Below are 14,808 nucleotides of genomic sequence, written 5' to 3'. Positions count from 1 at the left end.
TTGTTTGTTTGTTTTTATCTTGAAATATAAACAAAATAAAAAGGGGGTGGGAAGGGAACCACAAACTAAATTTTATGCAGGTATGAAGGATATTAGACTGTTAGCAGAATACAGAAAGAAACGCTCCTTCAGTCTGCATGTGTAACCTTTTGGCATGACCAAGCATTTAAAAAGAACTCCATAATTTTACCCATTAGCAGGTTAAAAGGAAAACCTCTACAAATTCATGCAAATAAAAATGTCATCTATTGGAAACAAGATCTGGTCCACTCATATTTCTGATGAGTTTTTAGATGTCCAGGAATGCATGGCTGAGATAAGGCAGAGAATGTGGAGAAGTGTTAACAAAATATACACATTATTTCATAAAACTATAGAAAATAGCTCTTAAATTCTCCCCATACTGAAATAGGTTTCATTCTATCACTGCATCCCCATTTGTAACTATCAGTGATACCAGTAAAGCATAAGTAGTTGAGAAAAGCAATTTTAAGTAATTAAGTTATCTAACTTAATTTTAAACTTAAGTTATCTAACTTAATTACTTAAAGGCAAGTTCTTAGCCTGTTTCACAAAGTATGTGATGATAGGTACATAGTTGAAAAGTAGTTGTGGAGAGCTGTTAATCATTGAACAATTTCTCTGTTTTTTTAAAAAATGCTTAAATAAAGGTTTAAAGATGCGTAAGAGTTTAGTTTAATTTTATCCATCTGTTAGAACAATATGTTAGAAATGGAAGACTTTGCTAAGGCTAAAGGAATGAGTTGCAAAATTGGGCATGAGATATTTATTTTCATGTATATCTGCTTGGAAATTCAATTCTATTGTTCTGCACTCTTCATCAATGTGGGGAGTTGGAGGTGTTGCAGCCCTGATTCTTTGTGTTTGCCTGTCCTTTTGTAACACTTGTATTCTCCGTTCTTATGAGTTTGAGTCCAAAACTCCTATACAAAATCAAACTGTGTGTATTTTGGGGCCTGATCACGTATAAGTCCCTTACATATAGCTTGTTGGAAAAATATATTTTTAACATGTTGATTGACTCCAAAATATTTCAGTGGACAGCAATATAAATATCAGAACTGTACTGGTTCTGGGGCTGTAAGGGAGCAGCAGAGTAGACAAAACTGCCAGCTAGCTGAACGTACGGTTTAAATTCCTGAATTAACTTTATTACATCTTACAGTCCACGGGACTGCAGTAGATAAAATAAAATAAAATTAAAAAAAAAACAAAACAAAACATTTTATACATCTAATTTTTCATTCTAACACACAATTCAAAACTACTCAAGAATGCCCAGGGTTGCAAATGTTCTCCAGTCATTGCTTCCTGTCAGCATACAAGCAGTTCAGATTTCAGAAAGGATGTTTTTTTCCCTTAATATCAATAGAACAGAAAATGAAGTTTAATTAACTTGATTATCAATGAAAATTCTACAACAAAAAGGCAAAAGGGAAAAGAATCAACCAGCTATACACTTCTGGGCGACTAATGTGTGACATTTTATCTTGTTTTTCAAGAACAGTGAACCCTTGAAGTTCCCACCAACCTCAGGTGAAGTTGTGGTTGGTTAGCAGTCCTACAGACTTGGATCATGGTATCTGCAGTTTGTAGCTTACATGTAAAAGGATCCAGAACAGTGGCCATTTGGGAAATTTTTGCTTTTACATGCAAACTGCCAAGAAGCCCTTAACCCATCTGCTTGGGAGCCCCATATTTTATAAACATTCATGTTTCTACTCAGTTGATGTTTCAGAGAACTTATGCTCATTGATTTACTGTACTTAAAAGGCAATGTTTGAGCAATTGAGTTTTTTATGTATTTTTATCCATTGCTGTCAATGTTGTGTAAATGCTTCTACAGCTGGCATTATTTATACAGTTATGTAAACTATGGCTAGGCTTCATTTCCCAAGCTGAAGTTCTGAAGCATATTATAAAACTAGTGAATAAATAAAAGGAACAAAACAAAAAAGAACAATCCCCTTCTTCCTGCTATACATCACTATGATTTTCTGAATACCCTACAACATTTTCATATAGAGCTTCTGATGCAAGCTGAAGTCTCCATAGAAACCAGTTCCACGCCATCATTTTCTACAGATGACAATCTATGCAGCTTTTAGGGACAAATTGGCTATACACCAAAAACCCTACTACTTGTCCCATGAGTGAGGTTCTGTAGTTGGGAAAACGAAAAGCAGAGCTTGGGTTTTTTATTGCAGGAATCTATTTGCTTATTTTCCAAAAAGAAGCCTTCCTTTAGGAAGGTTAAACCTATAATGCCCTCACTAATAACCCTACAATTTGTTGCATATCAAATACAGGTCAGTTTATCTATTTTCCACCTGTACTCCAAAAGTTCCTAGTGCCTAATTACACAGAGATCTTGAAACAATTTTTCACAATTTGTTATCACATTTAAACTTTTTTGACATTTGAACTACAAATGATTAATAAGGTTGTCACATAAAGTAACATTGTCATATGAGTTAGGCAACATTTTTAAACATGTTCTTTTAGACCCTTTAAGACTTTAGCATATATCTTTGCATTTGTTATACTGAGCTTGTGCGTACATTGATTCTTATACAATCATGTAACCACAACAAGAAATACTACCATTAAGGGATGAAAGATGACCTTAAACACCATTTGCACTGCACCACAAGGTTCACAGTATTTGTTGGCTTTTTTCAGTCTCATATCCCAGTCCCTTGCAAATATGTGACAATTTTCTGCTTAGTTCTGCTCCAAAAAATAAAATTGTTTAATATTAAGAAACCAGTTACAACTTATACCATTGACTTAACTATTTCTGTTGCATGACAGATTGTGAAAAATTGAATAATGAAATCACAGTAAACAGAGAAGTACTTGTCCAGTACCGGTTTATATTTCAGCTTCTCCAGAGCTAAGAATCAAGGTAAGTAGAAGAGCAACAACAAAAAGTTCTGAGGAAAGTTACTGTCAAGATCAGTGGCATGGTCACTTCCAGTCTTATCTCACAAGACCATTAGGTAGACGCACGCATTTAACATCAAGCTTTTGAAAATTTCTGTTTTCCTTGTCCTTGTTTTCTTCAAATGTTTGGAGCCTTCAGGCCACACAGTCCATCTGCAGCAGGAAGGGTTGGCCATACATCTCTCCATTGTTTTCCTCAAGATTCCTGAACAGGGACAAATTCTCAGTGTGAGAATAAAAGGAATAGGTGGAAATAGAAACAGGTAATACTTTGCAGCTATATCCTGCACTGCAAAGCCACCATAGTCCACTATATTAATTATCTTAAATTGTATTAATGAATTTGATCAGTTAAGAACACATAATTACTGCTGTGGTGACAGGACAAGTTGTGCAAGTAGCCTTTTTTGTTTTTTATCCTCTATTTTCAATCATTTCATGATGCTGATAAACTAATTACTTGAACTAAAAGTTCCGGCTTTAGTGTTCACTGCAGATTGAAATTTCTTAAGAGAAGCTTCAACAACAACAAAAAACCCTTTCCCATATGCAAATATTGGAGAATGGAAATGAAAAGGGGTTTTGTTAAAGTTAAGTGCAGGAGGACTTCTGAAATTTTCACCACATGTTGCATTTGCTGAATAATATCTGTAGTCTGCTTTGCTGACATTGAGGGTCTAGTGGAAAAATAACTGACCATTTTCTGGAAAACTTTTTCAAAATATTCCTAAAGGAATAGAAGTTTGAGTTGACAGACGACTTTAATTCCAGTACTTCCTAATTTCCAGACTTGTGATTTTGCAGCCTTAAAATATTTTTGATAGACACTATTTGACATGGGTATGAAACAAAATACAACACATTTTTTTGTCAGTGAGAATATGAAAATTATTTTTTTTCTTTTCTAAAATGCATTTGGTAGGTAAGCTAGAACTCCAATATAAACTCATGCTTATGCTTGTTAGAACAGTATACATCGAAAAAAATCTTTTCAAATATACAACCACAGGCATTTCAAAGTTTCTCTCTATTTGGACACACCCTTTTTTGTAAACTCAGATATATAAATGAATGTACTGAATGGATAATGGGATATAGATATAACCAGAAATGAGTCTACAGAAAAGTGGTAGATTGTTAAAAATACTTTCATGCCCAAACAGCTGCAAACTGATCTTCACAGTAATTTTGATCTAAGTGAGAGCAGCAGACATGTCTTGCTTGCCTGGAATTTTAGAAATTATTGATAGGAACACAAAGTGATTTTTATTGTCATACACTAACTTACTCTTAGGACTTTTTGCAACCAGAATTGCAATAAAGAAAAAAATGTAACAATCTAAATTTGTCCTTAGAGACATGAGTACAATGAGTTCAGGGTATATTGTACTTTCATGGTTCCCAAAGGAATTCTGTCTTTATTCCATTTGATTCATGCTTCTTTCAAGACAATTATGTTTCATGTACTTTTTGTTTACAGACCTGCTACCTGTTTTCCAAATCAGTCAGTCATATTGGAAACGTACTGGAAATATTTTGATAAAATAAACTGCATAGACCTGTTTAATTCCTCTTAAAAGAACATGAATTTTATTTAAAACCCTAACTAGAGCATGTTCTTTTTCTAGAGGTTTTGATGAATACACACTAAATGGGAAGGGGACCTGGGCAGATATGTTGGGAGGGAGTACAGAGATGGATGGAGTAGTGCAAGACTTCACTATCTGTAAAATACCTTCTCTACCAATTCTTCTTTATTCCTTACTATTATAAAGGCTATTTTAATGTCTGTTGAAATCTAAGATGTACGTCTCTATTGTGGCTGTAGGGATAATTACAATAACAGCACAAAGAATTGAAAGCATTTTAAATTACAAAAAGCCGTAGGTCTTTACTTTGGCTAAGGAGCTTTATATCAGTAAGTAATACTTTACAAGATTTTACCATTGGTTTGACCCTTTCTTGATCAGAGATTGTGAATCATAGCACTTTGTTTATTTGTTACTAAAAGAAAATTCTGAGTGTTTTGTGGAATTTTCATCTTGAACTATTTTCTGCCTCTAAAGGTGGATATTTCTAACTGAGAAAGAATTTGCAAAGAATCTCCTGGAGTATATTTCCATGATAAAATTGCAGAAGGCCTTTATTCCTCCCTGCATAGAAAACCAACCTTTCCTCTCCTAGCCTGAGATAATATAATATAAGCTTGATCCTAATTTATCTCTGTACAACCAACTTATTCCAGAAAGGTTTGCTGCTAAATTTCTAAAGGTGGAAAGGTACGTGAGACAAATATAACCACTCCTACCTTGGCAAACATACCACTTTCCCACCCTTACTAAGAAACCAATATTACAATAGAATATTGTACAGTTATGCAATGCCACAGTATTTACACAACTGGGATTTAAAAATATTTTGTGATTTACTTTGAGTAAGTTTTGTTCTTAAATGCAGGTATTCATAATTTTGAACTTCTAACCCTTCAATGAAACTATTTTGAGTCCAGAAATACTCCAGCTGCAACTAGGGCAATAACTAGGGCAATACACAACAACTAAGGCTAAACTGGAGATTTTTATAATGCCTTCGTATGTGGTCAGTGGCCTTACAAACCAAGAGACCACACACACACAAACAGAGGCTCTCATAATTGCCTAACATTTTCACCACCTGTCCTGAAGCGACGTTATCAGATGTGAACAAACCAGTAAAAAACAGTTTATAAGCTATAAATGGAAGCAGCTATGTCAGAGAGCTGATAAACATTTCAGTGCAAATTATTTGTATAGCAGACTGTAATTTACACTACACTAAACTGCTTTAAAGTATAGGTTTCAAGTTACAGGATGTCACAATTACTGTTTTGGGATGGGGGCTATGTATGTTGGGGTAAGGTGGGGGGTAGGATAAGAAAGAATGCAGGCAGGTGATATTTCTTCTTTAACAGATTATGTCAAAGATAGCCTTATCTTTGCCTTGCATTTTCTGCTTCATCTTTGCCATAGTCTGTTGCCCAGGTGTGAAAGCTTGGTTTAGTTCAGAAAAAAAATGTAAGGATAGCCACCACATTCAGGCAATTTGCAGCCTCCGGAGGTATCGTGGAAATGCTGATATGTCAACCTCCAGTGACATCGACATAATGAATCCAAAAAAAAAAAAAAAAAAGAAGAAGTAAACTTACACATGTTACTAGTTTAAATGGACTAACATTGAGTGGAAAAACATATTTTGTATAGAAGAATCAGGTGAATATGAAGGTATCTCCACATCCAATTACAGCTGTTTAATTCTTACATTGTTCATTAAAGGCATTCACTTTATAATAGTTTCGTAGTTGCTCCTATGTCATGGCAGATCTGAAAGAAAATTAGACTCTTCTAGAACTGGATATTTTGTATGATATGTGATGTTTCGATGTTTTGGCTTAAATTCTCACTTATTTGTTACTTAAGTCCAAAGATCAGCACTTATTGGCTTCCAAAACAAGAAAAAAAGAGAAGCAACTCTTCCTGCATGCAATTAGCCCTGTTAGCTTTGCACATCCCATTCAGGAAAAAAAAAATATAATAATTTTAGTTTGTATTTTCAGTGAACTTGTCCTTGAAATTGTATTCTTATATATTAACCGCTTATTGGGTTTGGTTTAAACTATCAAGGTTGTGAATTCTTGCCTATAATACTCTTGTACTAATGAGATTATCTTTCAAGAAAGTCTGATATTTAGAAAAATACTAGTAGAATCTTTTTTTGTGATATACAGGCATGTAGAAAAAACCCTTAACAGTTATAACTGGCAAAAATAATACTGAAGAATTTTCCACATATTGCTTACCACATTGGTTTTGCAATTCAGCCCCTTCAAGGTCACCTTTCTGTATTTGATAAAACTATTCTCACCTGGAAATCTTGTAAAAGCTGTATTGTGTAGTTACACAACTCTGCAGACATCTAGGGACAAATTGTTCGATTTGGTGCTATTTAGCACAGGAAATATTCCTTACTATTGCCTGTTACTGGCTATGATAGTTTGTTTCTTATCCCTTAGGCAAAGCATGAGTACTGGTATTAATGTTTAACCAACAGCCACTCACTGGTGGAGCAGTGGGCGGTGTTTGAACCACACCTTTATTCGTGATGACTTCTTGAAAATTTAGTTAGGAATTAACATCTCAATTTCATCTCTCAGATCATCATCCAGAAGACCTAGCAAGTTTTATGCTATGGAAATCTGTGTCCTGATTGGACATTTTGCAGTGTTTTTGTTATTGCTGTCTCAGAAAGACTATCAGAGAATAAGGGAAAAACAGAGAAGGTGTGAAACAGTTATCATATGGTAAAAGATAAGTGAGAATGTTTCTTCAGTTTGGGAAGGTCTGACTGAGGCAGGCTAAATGAACAGGAAAGAAATCACAGGGGTCAATGAAAGAATTACTGTAGTGAAGAGGTCTAAATCTAATGAAATTAGGGACATCCAGCAAAATTATCATGCACAGACTAATTAACAAAGGAAGTAGTGTCTTCTTACATACCTGTAAGTTGTGGAACTTGGAGTTTTATGATGTTTCAGATGTTGACTACAGGAGACTGCACAATATACAGTAGGATTAGTGTCCCCTCCCTCACCATAAATACAACTGACATTTTTCAGGATTGTCTGCAGAGCTAAGTGGACTTAGGTCCAATCTGTTGCAGCAATTCTGTAAGTGAAATTGTATTGCAATGGTGGCAACACTGCTTTTTAGTGTGGAAAATTTTTCTTGCTCTGATTAGCTGAGGAATGAAAGCTTGGGGCTCTGTGCCTGCAAAGATCACAAAAGGCTTTTGCTATTTCTCCCAATTAAAGCTCTCTCACTATTCTAACCTTTTTAATTTCAGCAGTACTTTCTGTTCAGATGAACTTCAGTTTTCCTGGAAAGTAGATATTTTTCCATTAGCAAAACCCCTTTTTAAAACTTTCAGAAAACAAAACAATGTTTTTGGCAACACAGGCTCATTTATGGACTAGAAATGAAGTGTGAAAATTGTTGAAAAGTGTTACTTTTTATTGCAAATATTTCATATGTTTCTAGCAGCAGTGTTTCAGGTGTACTAGGCAACATCATCTGAGAAAACATCTGAAAATTTCAGAACTTTAAAATCACAACTTTGAAAATTAATGTTTGGGAAACAATTTTTTTTTAAGTTGACTCTTAACTGAACTTCGAGTGGCAGTCTCTCTCCTTGTAATCATTGCTTCTTTCTTCCTGTTGATTCTTCATGAATTCCTTGAGCTTCAACCCCATGACCCTTGCTAAGAAGGGTATCTTATACTCTCTCTGATGGCTGACCGTGTCTTCAAAGCAATTGTCTAATTTGGTCATGAATCACATAACCACCAGAATACATTGCACCATTTTGTCATTTGTAAAGAATCAACAGATTTAACATTTTCTCTTATTTTACTAAACAAGAGGCTTCATCCCTGAGGCAATGCTAACCACCTGTTTCCCTGTCAACCTCTAGCAAAGAATCTTCTCCTACTACTTAGTATCGCTGATTAACTTTTAAGTATCTAGTATCAAATATTTATGCTGAGTATACCCTCTGTGGCTTTGGTGAAGCTCTGGAATTTTGCTTCAATGCTGCAAGAACTCAGACAGCAAGAAATGGACCTGATGAGGCCCCACACAGATTTCAGTATAACCTGGTTGAGTCAGGTGGCAGGGAGCTTGGAAACTGAATGAAGTTTCTGAAACCTAAGTAAAATTAAGCCATCAATCAAATTCTTATTTATCAAATAATTTCTGATGAATGCATACAGCAGACGAAGAAAGGAAATACAGCAACAACAACTGAAAGAGGATAAACATCCCCTGGAATAATTTAGTGGAATGTCTAGAACTTTTCATATGCAAGTCTGTGTCCTTGAGCATGCAGTTGCAGAAACAAAATGAAAATGAACACTAAATTTTATAGCTGTGAATTGCAAATAGATGCAGATCATCAGCTTGAATCCAGGCCAGGATAGCAGTAGCTGAAAGTCATTATGTCATGGAAACAATTGTGTAGTCTGTTAAAGATGGGTTGAGATTTGCAGAAAGCTTTTCATTACCCCAAATCATGTGGGCATTAAAATGGAGGAGGAATATTATGATTTAATTCCTCTTTCAGTCCTTCCTGAAATCCAGCTCAGCAGGGGAAGAGCTAGGATGAGAGACTAGCTGTGCTATTACCTGCAGCAGATCACTGTAAACAAAAAGGCTAACATCAACCTAGTTGAAAGGAAACGGATAGTCATATGGGCAGTGTATCCACCCCCTACTCATATCCCACTCTAATCTCTAATTAAGTGTTACATGGCTTCCATTCAAGGAGACACTCCATTGGTTTCAGTCAGAGTATAATAAGCTAAAGGAAACTAAATAATGGAGTAGTGCGTTATGGACTCTTGGGGCATTAATCATACACAAAAAGAAAACAGACACCACGAACTTCACAGAAAAGCATGTTTTTCTCTTTTCCTTCAGGTGGGAACAGCCAACTACTGTCAGACATGGAGATCTCTGGTCATCTCAGCAACCAGGCAGAACTGACACTTTGCTAGTACATTACCCAGCAGGACAGAGCAGAGGGGCAGCAGACTGCTCGCTGCAGCTGGTTGTACTGGCCATCGCAAACCGCTGTGCTAACACTGTGTAACTGGCTGCACACCTCAGAAACGCTCCATTTGCTATGAGTTACTCCAGCTTGCTGGTGACACCTTCTTGTACAGTCTGTTCTTGTCTGTAACTCTATTTCTTTGTCGATAATAGTTTAGCAAGCAAAGTCTGCAAAAAAGCTAAGTACGTATATTTATAGTTGGGTTATGAGTCATGTGTGTTGCAGTGACCACCAATTTTTGAATATATCAATATTAACTTGAAGTATAGAATACTGGCTCTTTCTAAATTCAGAGTCTATACCTCATAAAATAAGTTACATTAAAATAGAATCAAGGAACAGTAACTTTAAGAATTATGATCTTCTATACCCCTCTAAAAGTCACACTTCTTTCAGGAATTTCAATTCAAATATTCTTTCATTTCCTTTTTGAAATGCATATGAACTGAACAACACCACAACCTTATTTGCAGAGACAATATATAAGACTTATTTATAAGACTAATTCTTCCTGTACCTAGAGCAGAAGGAGGAGATAGAGAAAGTAAGCCTGGCCTTTGATACCCACAGGGAACCTGTAAGCCAAACACAAGTTCTGCATTGTTCAACTTTTTGCTTCTTTAGCTTGAGCAGAAGTAGTTTTTTATTTGCTTATCTCAAGCAGCTACCCAAACTACAGTCTTTCCCTGTCTTTTATCAGTGGACAAAGCTCTGGCCTGCAGATTTTCCCAGAATTCAAACACTTCCCCTAATAGCTACAGCTTTGTAATCAACTCTCTGCTTTCCTGAGCTTTGTTTTATCCTCCTGATCACCCTTCAGCCATCAGAGGGCTCCATACCTGTGGGGAGCAGGAAACATCACCAACCCACAGCTCACCAGGGCCATGGAGACCAGGCACTGAACTCTCACGTAGTGAGCACCTTGCCATATAGTGTTTCAGTGGTTCTGCAGTACTAGTAACAACAATTCATTGCCCTGGAAAGATAACACCCTTAAATTGCTTACTTCAGCAAAATTTACACAGTTGATTTTTTGCTGCTGTTGTTGTTCAAAGAATTTTATATATTTGATTTAAAATAAACAGTGGTAAAAGGGAGAAACAGTACAAGACCTCATCCTCAGAAATTGTGGCAATAAACTAAGGTGTGGAAAGAAAATTAAAGTCCTGGTGCTACAAATACCCCCTGCTTATTAACTACAACATCTTCACCTTGAAGAACCAGCAGGTCTTGTTTAAAGCACTTGAAAGGTGGGAAATTCAGGTGGACACCCATGTGTCAAGCACTCTGTGACCTGGTCTCCAGTGAGGCTGCAGGCTGCTCTGGGATGCAAAGGGCTCTCTGCTCCAGACATGAAATCCCACGTGGGCCAGAACTGGGTGTGGATTCTCAGGCAGGATGTCCTGGGAAAGAAAAAGACGCTGACAAGTTCTCGCTGGTTTTCTCTAAGTGCTGGCTATGGATCATGAGGCCACAGGTTCCAGTCTATGAGGGGGCAGAGGGACCATGCATAGAAAGGACTGATACATGCAGAAGACCCAAAAAGCATTGATCCCACTCTACCCAGTTACTCACTTGAAAATTGTATGAGAAGACAAATACAGGTTAATGGTTTCTTGTGCCTCTTACTTCAGGCAAATCTGGCAAAGTGCTGTGTCACAAGAGCCAAAAAGAAGAATTCATTTTACAAATAAAAGTGTCTGGGCTCCCACATAAAACCTTGAAATGTTGTGGGACTTTCCTTCTTGCAGCTTGTTTTATTGCCTTGTAGGCAACTGACATAGCAGTGGGCTATTCAGCTTTATTTCGTTTATTAGTTGTAGAGGGCACACACACAGACAAAGCATGCCTAGCTTAAGGCTTCCAGGAAAGAGTTAATAATTACACATTATTACATCTGCTTGGAAAAAGTGAAATTGACAAAGATATATTGCTTCTTCATCTTGAAATGCCTCGAAGCCCACCTGTCCCATGAACGTCTTGCATACACAGCAAGCTCACGCTATGTTTATTTCTAATGTAAAGTTTGTTCTTTTCATTTTGTTGGATCTCTTTCTCTGTTTTACATGCTGTATTTCTTGACATCTGTTGTGCTGCCTGAATAAGAGTAAAAAAGGTTTTAAGGAGTCCTTTGGCACTGTGAGTGCAGTGGAGATTTTTAAGATGTTTGCTGAGAGACAGGCTGTGCGAAGGATTTGTTTTTGCAAGTATTTGTGTGCATATGCGTGCATCATCCCTGTGTGTGGCCTGTGTGAATATAAAGTGCCATTTACCCCGAGGGCTCTCTAAACCACCCTCTCTGCCTGTGTAGAAAACATCTTTCTACTGTAACTAAGCAGAATAGCTATTTGTCCATTATTTCTTTTATATGTGCACACTTTGGCCCTCAGTGAGTCTCCTCTCCAATTTTGCTGTATGTTTTTCTTAGGGGCAGCCACAAGTCCTCTAACACTACAGCACAGGCACAGCAGAGATGAGAAGAGAGAGTCAGGACACTGGAAATACACTATTGCTCATTGTCTCACAAAGCAGATGCTTCAAACTCCTTCACTCTGTGACCACCTACTAGGACTGTTCCTCCATGCATGTTTCTGCCTCCTGCCTCCAAATGCACTCAACCACCAGTCCATTTGCTGTATTTCCTTCACTCATGGCACTCCTTTCCCAGCACATGTCACCGATTTAAGTTTCTGATTCCTCAGAGGTTGCATGGATGAACTTTTTACAGAATTACACAGGACATCTACTTCATGGACCATGGAAACAAGGTCCTATCTCTATCCTATTAAACTATTTCTTCTACATGAATAAATAAGACACCAAGTAAAACCATCACAAACCAATAGTTCAAACACCTTTATGAAATGATTGTTATAAAACCTTGGAATGGATTTGTTTAATGTCTTCCTCATGCATGCTTACTGTGCATACTCACCACTAGAAATCTGTGGAGTTAATTATCAGTGCAAGCAATTCTAATCTACAGTAGTTTCTGGCATATAAAGTTCATTAGCAAAAATAAGGAAGCATAAAACACTTCACTGCCAGTACATTGAAAATTAAATTGGTCTACTTTGGAATCTGAGATAATTGATATCTACTTTATTGTGAGTAGTTCAAAAACCTTATTCCAGAGGTTGTTCCAGAGCACAATACACAGTGTTTGAATGCAGTCTTTCATTTATTTTTTTTATCACAAAAAGTGGCAAGTGTTTTAGACCCATTTTTCTGCTAGGGAAACTGTAGTTGAGGGAAGACTTTCACAACAGTTTCAGAGTTTTGCTGGTCTAATGACTTTCCGTTAGCCATTACTGCTTCCAGTATGGGCAGGCAGATTGCTCAGATTCTTCTAGTGTATTTCTATTACCACCTCAAAGCTGCTCTGAAATGATTAAGCACACGGCCGGGAACCACAAGTTCTTTGTCTCTTCCAAAGCTGAACTCTGCACACAGCATTTATTTGTGTGGGTGAGGAAAAAGGTGCTCAAAAGTGGGAAGGATTCTTAGCCATCTGGAAAACTGGTACTGGTACTTACCTCTCCCAGTGCAATGCTTGGTGCACAGTACCTGCTGGAGAAACCTCATCAATGTTTCTGGTGGTATCCTAGGTCTTTTTAGCTTTTGTCTCAGTGGATTCCAAATTTCCCCTTTTCTCTCCATTTTTTTTTTTTTTTGAGGATGTACCTATAAAATGGTCTGTGTCTGTAAATTTAGCCTGATGACACTTTTATTTCAGATGCTTCTTTCCAGTTTACGAAGAAGGAGAACATTTAACCAGAGGGCATCAGTCCCTGTGAGAAGAGAGGCCTCTGCATGAAGCTACAGACCAGGACTGAATATTTTTTAACTTGTTTCTAGCTATTGAATGTGTCTTACTATAGGTGAATTTGTGAAAGAAAAGCACCCAAGTAATTAATTCCCAGACATTCCTTCCTCATAAATATGAAAAAATACAGAGGTTGACAAAAGTAGTGGTTGGTTATATGAACTATGAAACTATTCTCAATCTAGTATGCTTTTGGTATGGATATAAGAAGTAAATTCTTGTGCTGGTGGTCTTGATTGTTTATCCAAAAGTAGTTACATGGCATTAACAAGGAAGAAGAAATATGTATGGATTCTTCATTGAAAACCACACTTAGTTTTCTAACAACAGAGACATAACCGGCATGTAGTGTTTTCTGACAGGCAACGAATTCTAGCATGAAGTTAAAACTGCATCAGCTTTTGCTTTATAAAAAGCAGCAAGCAATCTACTTGCTTTTCAGACTTGCGGATACTTGGGTTAGGAGTCTCTACATCTCTGACTGTGACACTACCTACGCTGCTCTGCTCGCCTAGCTTGAGGCATGTCCCCACGGGCTGCACTGCTGCCTTGCTGTGGTCCCCCAGGAGCTCACAGGCAGCATAGAATTGTATGTGCACTGGATTATGCCTACACTGGGTTGTGTTTGTGCTGTAGCACACTGCAGTAAGCCTAGGACATCCTGCTTTTGGATATAAGGGGCCTAAGTTCCTTAACTCTATTTTTTGGAAAGGGATTGTATGAAATATTGGCAATGACTTACGTTAGGCGCTGCTAAGGGAGTGAGACAAAGAATATCTGGAAAGCACATAGTGAAATTAAGCACCACTTGGAGCCCTGAACTTCTTCCCGTGCGGTCATCTTCCTCACCTGTCAGTGTTCTTACTGCACTCACTCAGCACAGGTGAGATGCGGCTAGGAATGTTTGCTGGGTCTGGCCAGGATGGAGATAACTTCCTTCACAGTGGCCATATGGTGCTCCATTTTGGATTTGTGTCCAAAGTGGTGTCAATAGCACACTAGGGTTTTGGCTGGTGCTGAGCAGTGCTTGTACAGAGTCAAGGATTTCTCTTTTTGTCGCTCTGCTCTCCCAGCACACATGCCAGGGGAAGGGGCACAATCTGCAGCACTGACCATTGCTGAATAACACTTAGCTTAGCTGATGGCCAGGGACAACTCACCCCAGAGGGCAATTACTTAAAGGAGAACTTAACTCTTCAAACTGGCAGAGATTTAGAATAGCAGGTTCTGGTTTTGATGAATCTGGATGTGGTTGCTGACATAAACATGGCAGTGCCTATTTCATAGAAGAAATCAATGCATCATTTAATCTAGCAGAGTAAGGTAGATATCAGCTAGGTTATTGCTCATAAATATTTTGAGTTTTATCACAT

Source organism: Anser cygnoides, chromosome Z (assembly GCF_040182565.1).
Source record: "Anser cygnoides isolate HZ-2024a breed goose chromosome Z, Taihu_goose_T2T_genome, whole genome shotgun sequence".
Taxonomy (NCBI): Eukaryota; Metazoa; Chordata; class Aves; order Anseriformes; family Anatidae; genus Anser; species Anser cygnoides.
This window is presented reverse-complemented; position numbering follows the sequence as displayed.